This window comes from Lygodium microphyllum, chromosome 4, assembly GCF_053477565.2.
Source record: "Lygodium microphyllum isolate KBCC chromosome 4, Lygodium_microphyllum_v1.1.10, whole genome shotgun sequence".
In the NCBI taxonomy this organism is placed as follows: Eukaryota; Viridiplantae; Streptophyta; class Polypodiopsida; order Schizaeales; family Lygodiaceae; genus Lygodium; species Lygodium microphyllum.
The window spans coordinates 77,491,333-77,498,967 of record NC_141138.1 but is presented as its reverse complement, the minus strand read 5'-3'; positions in this window follow the sequence as shown (position 1 = coordinate 77,498,967).

Below are 7,635 nucleotides of genomic sequence, written 5' to 3'. Positions count from 1 at the left end.
CTATCTGCTATAATTTTTCTCACACAATCATACTGACAAAAGATCTCTTCTAAGAGAAAATTACACACTGCATTTGTTGTCTTAGTACGTAGAGCTATCCCTTCTACTTGATTAGTCAAGATTTCACAAGCAAGTACAAGATATCTCATTTGTCAAAGACCTGTAGGCATCATGACTAAATCCACCACCCACTTAAAATGAAGAGACAATGGATATGTGGGCTGCAATCCATCTCGATGTCTCACATATGAATACATTTGACATGTGGTACATGTTTCCACAAAGTGAGCAACATCCTTATACATACCCTACCACCAATATCTTCCTTTGATCTTTGCAAAAGTACCCCAAACACCTCTATGGCCAGCCCATAAGCATTCATGAAATTTTTGCATAACATTTACTTGTGAAGCTCTATCATCCAAAACTCGCAATAGCATACCCTGTTTCTTTTTAGCATGTTTCCATAAGTATCCATCTTTTAAGAAAAACCCATAGGCTTTCCTCTTAATCTTCTTAAACTCCTCATTTGACCATTCATCTCTCTTTATTAATGTATTGAGGTATTGACCAATCCTTGGCCACTCTCCTGCATATTTGTCCTTCAAAAACACTTCTATACAAGATGCAAAATGTTTAAAGTGTCTTCTCTTTGTTGTCCAAGCTTCTGTTAATGCTGTAGCAACACCTTGCATTGCTAAATTCACTCTTACAACATCACTTTTAGCCATAAGAAAGTCATCTTCTTCCTCCTCATCCATCATCCCATTTTCATTCTCATAGCATGCCCGAGATAACACGTCTACCACTGGGTTATCTCTTCCTGCAATATGTTGAAATTCAGGGTGTAAAGATTTTATGTATGCAATCCACCAAAGCATAGCAATGTCAAGGGTAGCACAACTAGTAATCATACCCAATATCGGCAAACAATCGATCTCAATGACTACACGAGCATCCATAAAATACTCCTTATCACATTTAAGGGCTGTCACAATTCCCCATAATTTTCTTTTGACCTATGGATACCTTCTCTGTCGTTCAATCAATACTTTAGCACCAAATCATATTGCATATCTTTTCCCTTCCTCATCATCTTGCCCAATTGCCCATCCAATTCCGATTGGGCTTATATCAACAGTAATAATGATAGGCTTTACATGTAAATAGTTAGTCTTTCTCAATGTAGGAACAGATTTTAAGAGCTGCTTTAATTTTTTCATTGCTTTTTGATGCTTCCTTTCCCAGTGAAATCTCTGACCTTTCCTCAAAAGATGATATAGAGCATTGGCTACATGTGCAAAGTGAGAAATCCATATCAAATAGAGCACACATGCTCCCAAGAATCTACGCACCTCTAATACATTCGTGCATACATCCTGCATTCTATCAATCCCATCTATTTTTTATGGCGATGGTCTTCGCCCATAGAACCCACATATGTGCCCAACAATCAAAACCTCTTTAACTCCAAAGATATACTTTTCTCCAGAAAAAGTTAAATGCACCTCTTCTAGATGCGTCAAGATCCTCTCACAATCCACAATATGGTCTACAACAAATTGTCTACACCCATGAGCATCCATCTCTTCATTCTTTTCATCCACTACACACCCTTTGATTGGAACATCATCCAAGAAGGGCATTGTCAATTGTGGTATAAAATCCCTGAGTACCCTATTCATAGCATTTGTCATGTGTGCCACTAAGTTTGTTGCACCCTCTGGGAGAGTACACATCCGTACTAACCCCAAGGGAGTCTTCATATGGTTGTGATATCCCAGCTTTCAACTGCAAGCTGAAACCGATCATACCCAGAGTAAAGATCACCCAAAGAATACATCACTTTGCCTGCAAAAGCCTCTACAAAGTCATCAACCATTGGACCTGCACCCGCATTTCTTATGGTCACTTTATTAATTGGTTGCATGTCTTGAATAAATCTCAAAGCCCCATTCTTTTTTGGTACAGTAAACCAACGATTTGAGTACAGGGCTGAAGAGGACTCCAAGATCTTCATGTGAATCTTTTTATTTAGCAAATCCGTCATTTTTGGCAAGTAAGCTTTAGGCACTGGAATAGGCCTCAAATTCCATGGTGCATGTGACACTTTAAATATTACCATAGGAGAGACAACATTTGGATCCACACAACCTATTTCAATTGGTTGAAATACAAATGCCTTTCTATGCTTAGCCAACATCTGCATAAAACAGTCTCTTTCAGCAGGCAAAAGAAACCCTTCTATACCAAATTTCAATTCCTGTAATGTTTCAGATGTAAATTGATGACCTATATCTTTAGGATCCTGTGAGCTTGGCTAACTTGACACTTTTTCATACAAACCCTCACTTTCTAGTGGAAGTGGCAAAGCAATTGGTTTCACCTTTTTGTCAAATGTATTATACTTTGTCTCCACAACTGCTTCAGCCCATTGTAATCCTTCCTGTTGAGCAAACAATGCTATAACATCATACATGTCCAAAGAACATATTGACAACACTCTGTTTTCAGCCTCATTTTCTATATGTATAGTTGCTGAAATTTCAACCATAGTGTCATTAATATTCAGTCCATAAAAGATGCCTGAAATGCCTTCATTTGCAGCTAACAATCCCAATGCTTTCAATTCCTTAGTAGCCCATTTCATAGATATGCATTCAACCTTGCACATAGCTTCTATAGGCTTAAACCAACATGAACTGTTTGCTATAAACTGAGAATAACCAATAGTAAATACATGCTTCATTCCATCAAAAGGCGAGTGCATCCTCTGAATAGCACTACTATAGCCCCGCATTACAACAGTGCTTAATGAAAATCCAAGTCTTTGAATTCCCTTGCATTTGGAGCCAAAGGAGACTCTCGAAGCGTATCCCGATTTTTAGGATGTTTAACACAAACACTAAGAAATTGGATTGCTTTTCTCCCATCCTTGCTTCTAACTCTTGCATAAGCAAAACCATCATCAAGCACCTTTTCTTCCATATGCACTCCTGTAATATAGGGTTGTCCCAAAATCATTGCATATGAGGAATTATCTTGCACAAAGAAGTGTTGCTCTTCTTGTACATCACCAATCGTCACTTTCACATTAGGGCATGCAGCATAAAGCTCTCCTGAAGAATTATTTGCATCCCTCATACGCCAACCATGATCAGTATCCACAAGCCATGCACCATTTTCATACAATCTACACTCAATGGCATTTATCTCAGACCCATGGTCAAGTAAAGCAACACAAGGAGTTTCACGTTCTCCTATTTTCACTACCGTTTCAGTGGTAGCTCTGGCCCAATGATTTCTTGTATAATGACTTCAAGGAATAAATCCTAGAGTCTCTTCCCCATATTGTTGCATCTATCTTACTCCACCATGCATATTGCTACAAGACAATGCATTTTTAGTCACTTTCTTCTCTTTTCCACATGTTGTCCAACCACTGATTAGTAGCATCCTACATAGATAATCCAGTATTTACTTCATGCTCATATTCAGCCCAAATACCCAACAAACTAGTTTCCTCTTCAAATTGCAGCAATGCACTAGTGGTATCACCAAGAAACTGACACTTCCTCTTAATTATGTCAATAATCTCATCATGAAATTCTTGCTTGGCAATGCCAAGCACCTCTCCCAAGGTGAATTCCACCCGATTGTTTAGGATCTGTTCTTCAAGAACCTTCTTAAGATCTGTGACTGTTTCAATGTCATATTGCAACTTATATCTTAGCTATTTGCCCTTCTTTTTTCCCTCTTGTTTGCTATCCTATTTTTGCTCCTGACTGACCTCTTCCATAGTATGCTCAAGAGGTGGCTGATTTGTAGCTTTAGGTTGATCCACACTTCTTCTTGTCACTCTTTTAGATGTCCCTGCATTATCTTCATCTCTTGGCCATGCATTCTATCTAACTGTAGACTAAAAGTAGAAGCATATACAGCTGCATAAGCATTTTGGACCCAACCACTTCTGCATACCTCCCTTTCCAAAATTAAAAGCAAGAGGTAATCCCGTTTCTTATGCATGGATCTTTCCATCTTTCCAAAAGATGAGTTGTCATGCCAAGGCCTCTTGATAGGCATAGCACAATCCTTTCTCTCATGCTGTAAACTATCTCACCACATGCATCTTTTTCCTAGCTTAGGGACTGCTGCATATCCCCTTTCCTCTTGTCCTTTTTTATCCAATTTTGCAACCTTCAATTGAAGATCCCACATGCCTTTGACCAATTCATCTAAGACATATTCCCTAACAGAGGGAACAATAGCAAGTACAACCATAGGGTTAGCCACAAAAGTGGGTGGCTTACTGGATACTTCAACTATTTTGCCTATAACAGTGGGCAAGCTAGAGACATGCAATCTTTCTCTTCTTCTATGCTTTTTCACGAGTGCAGTAACAGCTTCCTTGACATGTCTCCACTCTGTTTCATGCCTATCTCTATAGTCTGATCCTCTAGTAAATCATCAAGCTTCTCTTGAAGCTCAGGATCTGCTGCTTGTAGAAACAATTCAAATTTTTAACTTGCAAGAGCTTGCTGTTTTGCAAGATCCAACTGCTCAAATCGACTTTCAAATTCTCTTAACAATTCTATAGCCACAAGACCTTATTGGGTTGTAAAACCCACACCTGAAAAGTCTTGCGTGTAATCAAACTAGTATCCTCAAAGTAAAATTCTTCCCTCAGTGTCTTCTTGAAAGCTACCCAGTCAGCATTCTACATGTATAATTCAATCATTTGCGCTTTTAGTTCATGTACAGTAACACGTACAAAATATTGGCTCCATGTAAGTTGAGCCAACGCAAAGAATTCCATGTTTTGAGCATAGGTATATACATATGCAGATACATTCCTGCCATTGAATAACTTCATCTCACACTCAACTGCTTACAGAGCATTTGTCACAACACTTTCTGTTTGAGCAGAAGCCTGCATCACCTATTGTTGTTGTTGTACCTGCATAAGAATATTCATATTCTACACCAACTGTTGCAAAACATCACTGGAGATTGTGTTTGAAGGTTCCCCCATCTTGTCTTTCCTTCTTCTGACGACCTTTCATGTCGGGTTCACCAATGTCGGAGGGGTTTTTGTCAAAAGGTCGTATCCACCGAGGATCAGAGATGGAAGTAGAGATAGGAGATGGAAGAGAAGATAAAGAATAGACAAGAGGTAAACACGATAAGGAGAAAGCACAATGAATTGAATCAATATGTATTGACAGAACGTGAAATCCTTTGACTGGCACTACTCAAAAGCAATCTTTAGGCATTAGATCTCCTTTGGAGCTCCTTCGTAGACGAAAAACGTGCACTCCTCTGCTACTCGAAACCCAAATCTGATGGCTCCGTTGGCTTTCGAAAGGGGGGTAAAGCTTAAGGACACCTGATCCAAGATCTCCCAATTCACTCCTTCTTCCAATTCAAAGTGTAATTTTTAGCATGTCAACGGCGATCGCGACCCGCATGATTTCACCTATCTTTCTTTTTCATGAAAATTCCCATAACTGGCTGAAAAAGCAACTTGCTTTTTGCATGCCATCCTAATCTAGAAGCTTTTCTAACTTTTTTGGATTTGTACAATAAATAGTATCAAAATAGGCTGAAATTGTCCAAAAATCTAGTATTTTTGGACCATTCATGCCACTCACACAAGTACTAATGACTCAGATCACATTGACTCTATAGATCAATAAGAAAGTCGGATGATGATGCACTCTAGAGTTTTTCACACCGTGTCCGTGTAGTGGCACGACACCATATGGGGTGAATGTGGCATGGACAATGGCTATGTCACCAATGGGGATCCATCCAATATAGTTTCCTATCGAGGCACCCTTCCTGAACACTCTCTAATCCTTCTTGTGACTTGCAAAATCATCGATGTGGAGTACGACCTACATTGACATGAGGTTAGCTTAGTAAAATAAAGTATTTAGACAGACTATTGATACACTTACTTCCTTCTTGGCATAGTAAAATAAAGTATTTAGACATACTATTGATACACTTACTTCCTTCTTGGCATCAACGGAAACCTTCGAGGGTTTGGTCAAGTCCACACTTGACTTGGACTCATCAATTGGAGAGCTCGTTGCTCTTTCAAGGGCATCTGTCTAACATCAAGCTGGCCTGTATTGGCTCAAAATCTTGGATATCAACGATGTCATGATTGAGATTACTACCAAATTTTTAATAATCAAGATTTAGGTTAGAGACTAGGAGCCTTCAAGAATCTCTATTATAAGTGGCGGCATGCTTAAAGTCTCCACAATTAGTGCAAGTGCATTCTAGCCTTGAGCACTCCAAAGGGAAATAAGGCTCCATCACAATGAATGTGTTGTATGTTTTGATGATAAGGTTGAGAATGTTTCAAAGTTTCAACCATCTTTACTAGCTCTTACTACTACTTCTTGATATCATGCTTAAGGTTCTACATATTGCTCATCTCAACTTTGCCTCAACTTAGTGGAGGGTCTTGTCACGTTCATATGGCCTTGCTATCCCTACTTCTTTTTTGTGGAAGTCATTGATTTTGATAGCCTTGTCCAACACATCATTAATTTGATTGTGGAGAATTTCATGCCATGGTTTCCTAGATTCTTTCATCATGGATACCCTTGTGTTGAAGTTATAAGGATTACTCTTGACTTTATATAATACAATCTATTTGGCCATTAGAGGAATATTTGATTGATCCCTTGTTCTTAGCCCTCCCCATTCTAGTCAAGAGTGTTTGAGCTATGTGGATTCCTATTTGTAGCATATCCATGTGGTCAACAGGTGTCACTATGAATCCTGTGACGCTCCTATGGCTCCTACATTCGATAGCATTCTTCGGATACCACCCATCTTAGCTTGCATATTTGCAAGTTTCGATCTTGTATTGAAGTTGATGTCTACAACAATTGATTAAGAGTACTTGTGCCTTTCCCTTTAGCTCTACGAGCTATTGTTCCATGGCCTCAAGGGTCATATTGGAGACATCAAAGTCCACAATGTATTGAGTGGTATCTATCGTAGCTTAGAAGTCATTCAAGACTTCTCCCAAATATCTAGGAATTGTGCTTGTTGTTGCACCCATGTTCTATAGGTCAAGTGACTTGGTAAATAGGTCCATTAGGTCATGGATAGGGGTGTTTTCAATGTCTACTAGTCTACTAGGACTAGGTTCTATGTTTGCAGTGGGGGATGGAATTTCATCTACTTCTCAAGCGTATACACCCATGCAATAGTTTCAGGTCCTACTCTAACTTCAATAGTATGAGGTAGCTTCTCATTCATGGACTTCTCATCAATGTTTGTTTTGGCTTCTTAACTTAATTCTTAATCTCGTTTTCTCAATGTTTTAATCAAGTTTATGTTGTTTGCTCAATGTTTCACTCAAGTTTCCACCATTCATTCAATGTTCCTCTGACAAGTAACAAGTACACCTTTACTTAAGTTCAAGTCATGTTCAAGTGCTTTCCGATGTGTGGTGCACAAATAGGCTCTCTTTGTTTCCAAACAAAATGTGAGTCCACAATTCAATAGCAATGCAAACTATGTTCATTATTCATTCAAAAAATCACACCATAGGTTAATCAGCCATTTTAGTTCTTTATTCATTGGATTTTTTTTATTTTTAGTGTAATT